The 13,439-nt window shown below is 37.0% G+C and overlaps 1 protein-coding gene across 25 annotated transcripts in view; it reads left to right on the plus strand.

Annotated features, from left to right (window-relative positions):
• The window catches only part of EXOC6 (exocyst complex component 6), a 223,923-nt gene that overhangs the window by 17,894 nt on the left and 192,590 nt on the right, over positions 1-13,439 (plus strand). The gene's annotated exons all lie outside the window — the stretch shown is intronic.

Genomic DNA, 13,439 nt, shown 5'->3' on the forward strand with positions numbered 1-13,439 from the left:
GCATGCGACTCCTGATCTCGGCGTCCTGAGTTCAAGCCATCTCAGTTGGGTGTAGAGATCATTTACAAATAAGTAAATAAACTTAAAAAAGAAAAAAAGAATAACTGCCTTTTGAAGATAAGGTTTCTTTCGGCTTTCCTAATGATAATAATGTATTATTATTCACGTAGGGAAGTTAGGAGTCATTGTGCTTTACTTTCTAGAAATGAAGTGCTGTATGCTTTGTGGACTTGGGGATGTAGTATCAAGCAAAGCCATTTATAATGTAAATCCACCTTGCCCTGAGAGTCTGGAGTGTTCTGCCCTGGTTCTACCGCTGACAAAGTGTGCGGCGGTGGACAAAAATCATTTAAGCTCTGAACATCAATTTTCTTATTCCCGTACTTGGGAAGGGAGTGGGTATTTAAATGCCCGGGACATTAGAGATCTTGCCTATTTGTTCACTCTTGTATCCAAGCATGTGGTAGGCACCTGATAAGTTGTTGTTTTGTTTTGTCACATGAAGTTCTTGCTATGATATGATAAACATAATTAGTGCATTTCCTTAATTTTCTAGCATCATAATGATTTCTTTTCATAGAACTTTGTACAGAGATGCTTGGGTGGATCAGTGGTTGAGCCTCTGCTTTGGGCTCAGGGCATGAGTCAGGTCGTGATCCCAGAGTCCTGGGATCGAGTCCAGCATCGGGCTCTGCACAGGGAGCCTGCCTCTCCCTCTGCCTATGTCTCTGCCTCTCTCTGTGTGTCTCTCATGAATAAATAAATAAAATCTTACAAAAAAGCAAATTCTGTACTTTTGATAATGAAAGTAGAAATCATAGATTAAAAGGAAGCTTTGTTTTCTTCATTGCACATGATGAAACTGAAAGAGTACAGTATGTGGTATAGTTATCAGAACAGCCAATTTTTTTGAAAATAGTGTGGGTTATGAGGGGAGATACTTCCTCTTGGGAAAAAAAAATGCTAGGCAGTATCTTTGAAAAGAGATGAAATTAACCTAGAAGAAAATTTTGAAATATATTGAGAGACTTTTGTGACACAAATAGAAAATATGTATTCATGGTGTTATTCTGTTCTCTTTTGCTGGGCAGTTGTGTCACCACCTCACTTTGTTGAAACCCATGCCGTTTTCTTTGGCCAGCTCCAGTGACTCATACTTATCCTATATATACACTTGGCATCATGTTCTCTTAGGAAGAGAACCTGTCTCTTAGAAAGAAAGGGAGAGGGGATCCCTGGGTGGCTCAGTGGTTTAGCGCCTGCCTTCGGGCCGGGGCGTGATCCTGGGAGACTGGGGATTGAGTCCCACGCCGGGCTCCCTGCATGGAGCCTGCTTCTCCCTCTGCCTGTGTCTCTGCCTCTCTCTGTGGGTCTCTCATGAATAAATAAATAAAATCTTAAAAAAAAATAGGGAGAAAATGCCAATTATCAGGAATTACCAATTCTTTTTTTAAAAATTTTTTAATTTTTAATTTTTTAAATTTTTATTAATTTATGATAGTCACAGAGAGAGAGAGAGGCAGAGACATAGGCAGAGGGAGAAGCAGGCTCCATGCACCGGGAGCCCGATGTGGGATTCGATCCAGGGTCTCCTGGATCGCGCCCTGGGCCAAAGGCAGGCACCAAACCGCTGCGCCACCCAGGGATCCCCAGAATTACCAATTCTTGATACTGGTATCTGCAGTGATATTACTGGTAACATCACTGCAGATTCTACAGATATTAAAGGAATACTACAAATAATTTCATGCCAATACATTTGATAACTTAGAAGAAATGGACAAATTCCTTGAAAAATACAAACTATCAAAGAAGGTAATTTATCCAAATTGGTCTTTAGATTTGGATAATCTCAATCAAAATCCCAGCAGAAGTTTTTGTAGAAATTGACAAGCTGATTCAAAAATTCATATGAAAATCTATTGGACCTTGAAGAGTCAAACTGATGGGAAAAGATGAACAGAGCTAGAGGACTTACAATAACTGCTTTTAAGGTTTATAATAAAGCTATAGTAATCAAGCTAGTGTGTGGTACTAGCATTCAGTGAAACTGAATAAGGAATTCCATAAATAGATCACACCTATGGTCATTTTTTGACAGAGGTACAAAGGCAGTTCATTAGAAAAGGATAATGTTTTAAAATAATGATGAAACAACAGAATATCCATATGCAATATAATGAACTTTGATGTATACACTATATTTAAAAAGTAACCCAAAGTGGGTGATAAGCCTAAATATAAAATGCAAAACTATAAAACTTAGAAAACATAGGAAAAAAGATCTTTGTGACTTTGGTTCGGCAAAGATTTTTTACATACTATTCTAAAAGCATAATACATAAAAGAAAAAAATGATAAATTGGACTTCAGCAACATTGAGAACACATGTTTTTCAAAGATACTCTTAAGGGAATGAAAAGCCACAGACAGAAAATCTGAAAATCATGTATCTCATTAAAAAAAGTGCCCAAATTGTATAAAAGAAGTCTTTAGATAAGAAAGCAAACAGTCCAATTAAAAATTAAGTAAATGAATAGATACTTCACAAAAGATGGTACGCACAAAGCAAATAAGCGCATGAAGAGATAGTTAACATTAGCCATTAGAAAAATATGAACTGGGCAGCCCCGGTGGCGCAGCGGTTTAGCGCCGCCTGCAGCCCAGGGCATGATCCTGGAGACCCTGGATCGAGTCCCACGTCAGGCTCTCTGCATGGAGCCTGCTTCTCCCTCTGCCTGTGTCTCTGCCTCTCTCTCTCTCTGCATCTCTATGAATAAATAAAGAAAATCTTTAAAAAAAAAAAAGAAAAATATGAACTAAAACTGCAACATTGAATCATCCTATTGGAATATATAAAATGAAAAAGACTAACCATACCGTGTATTGATGAGGGGGAACAACTGGCACGCTCATGCCCTGCCATGGGAAGTTCATAGTTGTTTATCAGGTTGAAGAAGTTCCCTTCTATTCCTAGTTTATTCAGTGGTTTTATTATGAAAGTGTGTTCAGTATTTCAGATGCTTTTTCTGCATCTGTTGAGATGATCATGTGTTTTTTAATCCCTTATTGTATTTATGTGGATATTACGTTAATTAATTTTGAGATATAAACCAACCTTGCATTTGTGGGATAAATCCCATTTATTTATAGTGTGTAACCCTTTTTATATGTTGCTGGATTCTATTTGCTAGTATTTTGTTTACGATTTTTGCATGTGTATTCACAAGAGATATTGGTCTGTTATTTTTCTGGTGATGTTTTTGGTTTTGTTATGAGAATAGTACCTCAGAGTGAGTTGGTCAGTGTTACCTGAATTGAGGTGGCCATGTGGGGTTTCTTCCCCTTTGTTTTACTCGTGTGGTGTGGTACATTGATTTTTTTTTTTTATTTTTATTTTTTATGTTGAATCTCTCTTGCATTCTTGGGATAAATCCTGTTTAGTCATGGTGTATAATCCTTTTACTATGTTGTTGGATTCAGTTTGTTAGTATTTTGTTGAGTGTTTTTACATCTGTATTCATAAGAAATATAAGTCTATAGCTTCTTTTTGATATCTTTATCTGGCTTTAGTATTAGAGTAATACTGGTCTCATAGAATAAGTTATGGAGTGTCCCTCATTTTACACTTTTCGGAAGAGTTTGTGGAGGGTTAGTGTTAATTCTTTAAGTATTTGGTGGCATCATCAGTGAAACCATTTCTTTGATGGGAGGTTTTGATTACTGATTCAGTCTCTTGCAGAAATCTGTTCTGATTTTCTAGTCTTTCTGAGTCAGTTTTGTAGTTTGTATCTTTGGAGAAATTTGTCCATTTCTGCTAGGTTATCAAAATTGTTGGTATGCAATTGTTCAAAGCATTACCTTATAACTTTTTATTTCTGGAAAGTCAGTAGTAATGACCTCTCTTTCATTCTTTTTTTTTTTTTTTTAAGATTTATTTATTTATTCATGAGAGACACAGAGAGAGGGGGGCAGAGACATAGGCAGAGGGAGAAGCAGAGTCTTCGCAGGAGCCCTGATGTGGGACTCGATCCCCCATCCCAGGATCATGACCTGTGCTGAAGGCAGTTGCCCGACCACTGAGCCACTCAGGCGTCTCTCATTCTTGATTTTAGTAATTGGAGTCTCTCTTTTTCTCTTGGTCAGTATAGCTAAAGCTTTGTCAATTTTGTTGATCTTTTAAAAAAACCATTCAACTTGTGGTTTTATTGATTTTTATGCTGTTTTCTAATTATTTCACTCGTGTCCAATCTTTATTATGTCCTTCCTTCTGCTTGTTTTGTATTCGTTTTCTTTTTATTGCTGCTCTTTGATGGAAACTTAAGCTTTTTTTTTTTTTAAAGATTTTATTTATTTATTCATGAGAGACATGGGAAGAGAGAGAGAGAGAGAGAGAGAGAGAGAGGGAGAGTGTCAGAGACACAGGCAGAGGGAGAAGCAGGCTCCATGCAGGGAGCCTGATGTGGGACTCAATCCTGGGTCCCCAGAATCATGCCCAGGGCCGAAGGCGGCGCCAAACCGCTGGGCCACCGGGGCTGCCCAAAACTTAAGCTCTTGATTTGAGATCTTTGTCATTTTAAAATAGAGGCTTTTACAACTATAAATTTATTGCTAACCACTGCTTTAACTTCGTCCTAAAGTATTTTTAAAATTTCTTTTATGATTTCTTCTTTGTCTCATTGGTTATTTAGAAATGTATTAATTTCCACATATTTGTGAATTTCTCAAGTGTCCTGTTCTTAATTTCTAATTTCATTACATTATGGCCAGAGATCATAATTTGTGTAATTTCAGTTCTTTTAACTTTATCGAGGCTTGTTTTATGACTTAATATATGACCTATCCTGGAAAATGTTCCATGTGCACTTGAGAAGAATGTGTATGTTACTGTTGGGTAAATAATTCTATAGATGTCTGTTAGGTGTCTTTAGCTTATAGTTATTCATGTCTTCCTTTTTGATGTTCTGCTTAGTTTTGTCCATTATTAGATATAATGGATAGTTTCTGCTTCATGCTATTTTGGGCTCCGTTGTTAGTATGCTCTCTCTGTATACTTGTTACATATTCCTGGTTGATAGACATTTTGCCATCATAGTATATTCTTTATCTGTAGATTTGTTTTAAAGTCTATTTTATCTGATAATAGTATAGCTACTCTAGCATTTTTAAGGTTGCTTTTTGCATGATATGTCTTTTTCTATCCTTTTACTTTCAGCCTGTTTTTATATTTGAACCTAAAAACTACCTCCTATAGATAGCATATTGTTGGATCTTGTTTGTCATCCAGTTTGACAGTCTGCCTTCAAAAAAAATATTATATTTATTTGAGAGAGAAATCACAAGCCGGGGACAGAGGGGCAGAGGGAGAGGGAGAAGCAGACTCCCTGCTGAATAGGAAGCCCAATGTAGGGCCCCATCACAGGACCCTGAGATCATGACCTGAGCCAAAGGCATGGCTTAACTGACTGAGCCACCCAGGCAGCCCTGCCTTTTTTTTTTTTTTTTTTTTTTAAAGATTTATTTATTTTAGAGAGAGAGAGGGGGAACGAGTGAGTGTGAGTTGGGAGAGAGGCAGAGGGAAAGAATCTTTAAGCACACTCCCTGCTGAGTGTGCCTGATGTGGAGCTTCATCTCACAACCCATGAGTCACAACCTGTGGCACAATCAACAGACACTAACCGACTAAGCCACCCCACACCCCAATAGTATGCCTTTTGATTGAATTGTTGAATCTACTTATGGATTTAATGTTATTTATATAGTTGGGTTTATTTTACTGCCATTTACTCTTTTTTTTCTGTATGTCACATTTCTTTTTTGATCCTCTGTTCCTTTTTCACTACTATTTTTTATTGAGTATTTTCCAGTATAACATTTTAATTTAATGATTTTTTTCATTATCTTTAAAAAAGTTATTTCTTAGTGGTGGTTCTCAGAATGGACTTCAGATTTATTCTAACTTAAGTCCAGTGAAATACAGAAATGTTACTTCCATGTATCTATTCTATCTTTTTTTTTTTTTTTTAAAGAGAGTGTGTGCAAGCAGGGCAGGGAGAGGGATACAAGGAGAGGGAGAGAGAGAATCTTAGACAGGCTTCATGCCCAGTGCAGAGTCCAGACATGGGGCTGGATCTCACGACACTGAGATCATGACCTGAACTGAAATCAAGAGTCGCTTAACTGATGGAGCTACCCAGGCACCCCTGTTCCCCTTTTCTGTGCTATTATTGTTATAGGTTTTATAGCTATCCATGTTACAAATCCAACAGTACATTGTTGTAATTGTTACTTTGTATAACTTAACTTTTGTTTTTTAAAAGAATATAACAGAGGATAGCCAAGTATATATTTATAGAGTTTGTTATGTTAACTCAATTATCATTTCTGATTGTCTTTATTTTTTGCTGAGTTTTAAGTCATCATCTTGTGTCATTCTCTCTCTCTCCCCCTCCCTCTCTCTTTCCCTTTCTTTCTCTTTTCTTTCTTTCATGTCATTTTCTTACTCCAGTACAGCTTTGCTCCTGTATCTCCTTGGTACTCTTATTGTCAAATATATTTCTATATGTTAGGCCCACAAATAGAATTATGTACATGTTGTCTTACGCAATTGCTTTTTAAGTCAGTTAGGAGAGATGCTATTTATACTGTGTTTTATAATTATGTAGTTGTCTTTACTAGTACTCTGTGTGTGTGTGTGTGTGTGTATGTGTATGTGTGTATATACTGCCATCTGGGCTTGCTCTTTTGATTGTGAAGAACTTCCATTAGTTTTTCTTGTAAGGCTGGTCTTCTGCTAACTAATTCTCTCAGTTTTTGTTTATTTGGGAATATCTTTGTTTCACCTTCACTTTTGAAGGATAGTTTTGTTGGATATTAGACTCATAGTCTGACAGTTTTTTCTTTTAGAGTTGTGAACATGTTATCCCACTGTTTTTTGGTCCCCGTTGGTATAACCTTGTATGTGATAAGTGGTTTTTCTTTTGCTGCTTTTGAGATAATCTCTTTTCCTTTCATTACTTTTACCTTGATGTGCCTAGGAATGGATCTGTTTCTGTTTATCCTTCTTGGAATTCATTGGTTATCTAAGGTGTCCAGATTAATGTGTTTCATCAGAGTGGGAATTTTAATCATTATTTCTTCATACATCCTTTAAATATTTTTTCTGACATTTTTACCATCATAAAATAGTACTATGGTGCCACCATCATGTGTATGCTGATGTGCTTAATGGTGTCCACATTTCTCTGAGATGCTATTCATTTTCTTCACTCTTTTTCCTCAGTTCTTTGGATTGTATAATCTCTATTAGTCTGTCTTCAAGTAGTCTTTCTTTGCCAGTTTATATCTGATGTTGATATCATGTGATGCCTTTTTCATTTCTGTTATTTTCAACTCCAGAATTTCCATTTAAAAATAATTTCTATCTCTTTATCAATATTTTTTATTAGACATTGTCATCTTCTTTCATTTCTTTAAGCATAGTTCTTAAGTATTATGAATGTAGTACTTTGAAGCCTTTGTGAAATCCAACATCTAGCCATCTCACAGGGCCTGTTTCTTTTTTCCTTATATGTGTCATAGTCTCCTATTTCCTTGTTTATCTCATAATTTGTTATTGTTGTTGCTGAAAACTAGAAAGTTTAGATAATATATTGTAGCAACTTTTGATAAGGGCTTCAGCCTCAGCCTAATTCCAGGAGGAGTCCTGGAACATGAGTGACATTAGTTGAGTTGCAGGGGCTGCACTTTTACTTTATCTCCTAAAATCTGTCAGTGGCTGCAGATTGCCCCCAGGTGTCTGTGTGTTGGGTGACATGACTTTCCAGGCATCACCAGATGGAGTGCCTCCCACTTGCAGGTCTCTAGAGAAGGGTGCAGCTGTGAGTCCTTAGCAACTGGGAGATGAATGTAGCACCAGGAAACAGGGATGTACTACACATTCCAGCAGCTAGAACACATCCAAGGAGAAGATAGTGCTCATAAGTGTTGAAGGAATAAATGATAAAACTTTTTCATTTATCTCTTTATTTCACATTTATTCCTGGCTTAATGATTTTTCTAGTGGATGAAATTCCCCAATTTTCCTCATCTTGATTTTTGTATCTTGTTTTTCAAAATTATGATAAAATATATGTAGTAGGGATCCCTGGGTGGCGCAGCGGTTTGGCGCCTGCCTTTGGCCCAGGGCGTGATCCTGGAGACCCGGGATCGACTCCCACGTCGGGCTCCCGGTGCATGGAGCCTGCTTCTCCCTCTGCCTATGTCTCTGCCTCTCTTTCTCTCTCTGTGTGACTATCATAAATAAATAAAAAAATTAAAAAAAATATATGTAGTATAAAATTTGCCATTTTAACAACTTTTAAATGTATAGTTCTGTGTCATTAAGTACACTATGCCACCACCATCTGTCTTCAGAATGTTTTCATTTTCCACAACTGAAACTATGTTCATTATATATTAACTCTCCTTTCCCTTTTCCCACCAGTGCCTGGCAACTACCATTCTGCTTTCTGTTTCTGTAAATTCGAATACTCTAGATACCTCATATATCTGGAATCATACAGTATTTGTCATTTTGTGGCTGGCTTATTTCACTTAGCATAATGCCCTCAGGTTCTTCTATGGTATAGCATGTGTCAGAATTTCCTTCCTTTTTAAGGCTGGCTAGTACTCCATTGCATGTATTATTTTTTGTTTATCATTAATCAGTGCACACTAGTATTGCTTCCATCTTTTGGCTGTTATGAACAATGCTGCTATGAACATGGTATGGTGTACAAATATGTGTTTGAGTGCAGTGATAGTTTTTTAGGCAGTCTCTGGGACATGTTCTGACTGCAAGAGGGCTTTCCACCTTTTCTTTCTCCGGTTCTCTTTGGTAAACTAGGTGACCTATGATTTTCAGCTTGTTGCTCTCATGATTTATACCAGCCTCCTTTCAATTGTATACTACCAGAATCTCCATTGTTTTCAAGAATGTCCTTGTGTTTGAACTTCCCCACACTCTGTTCTAAATAACGTCACTTTCTTTGGGGAGAGCTTTGCAGCTCTCTGTACTTATCTCCTGTATCTCCCTGTGCATATAATCTTTGAGCCACTTTTCCAAAGTTGGGGATAGAAACAGTGACTTGCTTCTCTTAGACATCCTTGTTTTAAGAGCAGGACTCTGGTAGGGTAGTAAATTCTAGTCTGCTCAGCTTGTTACTGGTAGTGTAGAGCCTCTGTCCTGTGAGTGAGCCGGCGTGAGGCAGTCAGGATCCTGGCTTCTTCATGTATGGTAGAGTCTCTGTGCTATGACACTTTCATGGGGCTGAGTGAAGGAAGGGGGACTGGGTATAAGAAGGGAGCCCTCAGCCTCCACATTCACCTGGAACACAAAATTGGTGGGAAGGAGGATGGGAAATTCTGGATGCCTGTCCATTTTTTGACACTTGACTAAAACCTGCAGGGAGAGGAAGCCCTACCTTCTTAGCCACACCCACCCAGGATGGAGCTTCTGTCATGCTGAACTGGGTTTAGGGAGGAAGGATGTGGGTCATGGTTCAAGGGCCACAAACTCTTACTGTTCTTATCAGGTATTTAGTAGATTTTCTTGAATAAATGTTTCTTCATTTGCTGTATGCTCTTGGGACAACTTCCAGAGACTTGGGTTTTTTTTTTTTCTTGTTTGTTTTAAATAATTTTTACTAAAAAAAAAAATAATAATTTTTACTAATAATGGTTGTTTCACTAGGAAGCAGCTTTGTGAGTTCTGGAAGCTTCTTGTTGCTTTTAATAGTGGTAAAATTCACAAAACAAAATAAGCCATTTTTAAAGGTATAATTCAGTGACACTTAGTACCTTCACAAAGTTATATAACCATCACCTCTATCTAATTCCAAAACTTCCATTATTGCAAAAGGAAACCGTATACCCATTAAGCAGTCATTCCCCATTACTCCTCTTCTAGTCGTTGGCAACCACTATTTTGTTTTTTGTCTATGTGGATTTATTTACTCTGGGTATTTCATTTAAGTAGAAGCATACAGTATGTGATTTTTTGTGTCTGGTTTCTGTCACATTAGCATAATGTTTTTGGGATGCATCAGTGTTGTAGCATATATCAGTACTTGTTTGTTTTTTAAGGCTGAATAATATTCCATGGTATGGATATTCCACATTTTATCTATTCTTCATTTGGACATTTGGGTTATTTCTACCTTTTAGATGTTATGAATATGCTATGAACATTCATGTCCAAGTTTTTGTTTGAATACTGGTTTCAATATTTTTTGATATATATCTAAGTATGGTATTGCTGGGTCATACGATTATTCTGTGTTTAACTTTTTAAAAGTCTGTTTTATTGAAAGCCAATAGTTTAAAGTGCCATGAGGCTTTGATACTGTCCTTCATTGTTGAAGATATAAACTCTGACTTACAGCTTTTAGCAGAGCTTTTTAGGCAAGCATCAGAGTAAAACAAAAGCTATCCTATGATAGAGGCTTAATGGTAATGTTTAATTTATTACTGTAACTGATATCAGAATGGTAAAATTTTCTGTCAGGTACAGTGCATTACTATAAATGTTTTGGCTAGTGGAAACGTAATTACAGCTAGAAAATGGACAAATCTTTAGGGACATCCCATACATAAAGAGTACAATTTCAGAAATGTTTGTATTATGACACTTTTTTACCTATACAGTTTTAACATAGGAAGGCTGAGCATCTCTTCTAATTTGACAACTCTTCCAGTGTGAGTTTTACTGCAGTAGCACAACAAACTTAATTATTTCTAGCATTTTTCTTTTTATAAATTGAAAGAGTAAACAACTGACTATGCTCTTGCAGAGTTACTCTGGGAAATCTCAAAGGCAGTTTTAGGTATAAAAGATACCTTGAAATTTTTTTTTCTCTATTTGGGCCCCAAATTTTAGAAGACGAAATCAAAACAGTTATGAGCTGTTACCTGAGAAGCAATGCTTCGGTACTGAATTAAAGTGAAAGTGAAGTATTTAAAAAATAAGCATAGATAACTTGATTGAAAAGAACCTTCGTTCTTTCCTAAGTAGGAGGAAACATTTTTGTTTGTTTATTAAATAATCAATATAATAAAGTCCAAAGGAAGCATAGAAAATTATTCTGGCAAAATGGATCCACTGCTGCTATTTAGGTAGATTACACAGAAGGTAAAGAATAACCTTTCATATTATAGGCAAGTCATTAACCAGTAAACCAAAGCAGCAAGCCCAACAAAATTGAGCAAATGTTGCTAAATTTTAAATGTATTTTATAGCTTATTGTCAGACTCAGATATTATAAACCAAGGCAAATACAATTCATTTTCCATGTTTGGTTGTTCAATATGCTTTTTCATGTTTTGGAACAGTTTACTATAGAGTTTACTATTCTTTCTTGGGGATCTGTCAGGTCAAAATCATTTTCAGGGGTACTGGCTTGCTTAGTTGCTGGAACATGCAACTCTTGATCTCAGGGTCATGAGTTCAAGCCCCACACGGGGAATAGAGCTAATTTAAAAAAAACAAACATTTTCAAATAACTCTAAGAGGTTTTTATGTTAATATGCAGTGTGTTCATCATTGCTCTTTTTTTTTTTTTAATTTTTATTTATTTATGATAGTCACAGAGAGAGAGAGAGAGAGGCAGAGACACAGGCAGAGGGAGAAGCAGGCTCCATGCACCGGGAGCCCGATGTGGGACTCGATCCCGGGTCTCCAGGATCGCGCCCTGGGCCAAAGGCAGGCGCCAAACCGCTGCGCCACCCAGGGATCCCATCATTGCTCTTTTTAAATGAATCAATCAGTAGATTTTTAAAAAATTGTTTTAATTTCTAATATAAGTATTGATAGTTATGATCCACATAAATAAAATCTTTTTGGAGTTCTTAATAAGTTTTGAAAGTGTAGAGAGACCAAAACATGGGAGAACTAATGCTATAGGACAAAACCACTCTTTTTCTTTGAAAAACAAAACCTTATATACAATTGTATTTCTCTGTCACTATTGGTCTTAGTGTAATTTCAATATCTTCTAATGATTTAAACTTTTAACCAAAGTAACTGTATTTAATTTAAATTTCACATTGAAACAATGGAATGGAACATTGTGAACTGTCTGTTGTACACAACAAGCATTTTATAGACTAGCAATGCTCATGAGCACATACAGCTCTACAGAGGAGAGTACACTCCTACCAATGTCCCTTTTATAATTTTTTTAAGGTTTTATTTATTTATTTACTTGCATGTGTGCGCGTGCAAGAGAGAGAGAGAGGGGGAGAGAGAGAGAGACATGAGGGGACAGGGAAGGAGCAGAAGGGGAGAGAGAGAGAGAGAGAGACATGAGGGGACAGGGAAGGAGCAGAAGGAGAGAGACAAACAGACTTTGCACTGAGTATGGGGGCTTGATCCCAATGACCCTGAGATCACAACCTGAGCTGAAATCAAGAACTGGATGCTCGGGGATCCCTGGGTGGCCTAGTGGTTTAGCGCCTGCCTTTAGCCCAAGGCGGGATCCTGGAGTCCCGGGATTGAGTCCCACATCGGGCTCCCTGTGTGGAGCCTGCTTCTCCCTCTGCCTGTGTCTCTGCCTCTCTCTCTCTCTCTCTGTCTGTCTCTGATGAATAAATAAATAAAATCTTTAAAGAAATAAAAAGAATTGGATGCTCAACTGACTGAGCCACCTAGGCACCCCCCACCCCTTTTACATACCTTTCTAAAGTGGGAAAAATGAACATTTTCATTAACAAGTCGCCAAAATATACCTTCTCTACAGCATATAAAAAACAAGCAATAGTATATAGTGTTAATTATGCTTAGTAATCAGTCTTCTAAAATTCTACCATTTAAAAAAATTAACTAGATAACCGTGATTATCTATTAATTTAATATCAAAGTTTTAAGCTACTTAAAGATCTTAGAAATCATTGTCAATGCAGGTTGTAATAAAAATTTGTCAGAGGGGTGCCTGGGTGGCTATGTAGGTTGGGTGTCTGCCTTTGGCTCAGGTCAGGATCTCGAGGTCCTGGGATTGAAGCCCTGCATTGGACTCTCTGTTTAGCAGAAAGTCTGCTTCTCCCTCTCCCTCTTCTCCACCCCCCCCCCCCCGCTTGTGCTCTCTCAAATAAATAAGTAAAATCTTAAAAAAAAAAAAAAAGGTTTGTGAGAATAATGATTTAATTTAGTTGAGCACAAATTTATATTTTTAATCATCTTAAATATTTATATAGGCTAATGTTAGCTTATTTGAAAAGTAAATCTTTATGCATTTAGGAAAAACAAACCAAAGTAGAATAAAATAATTAGAGAAAATAAATAGCTTTTTTTCATAAAGCGAAGTTATCAAACTCGGCTTGTTTGCCAAAGTTTTACTTTGATTATGTGAACCTTGGACTTTTAAAATGTTTCTGAGGGGCACCTGGCTGGCTCAGTCAGTAAA

The sequence above is a fragment of the Canis lupus genome, chromosome 28, assembly GCF_003254725.2.
Source record: "Canis lupus dingo isolate Sandy chromosome 28, ASM325472v2, whole genome shotgun sequence".
NCBI classification, from domain to species: domain Eukaryota; kingdom Metazoa; phylum Chordata; class Mammalia; order Carnivora; family Canidae; genus Canis; species Canis lupus.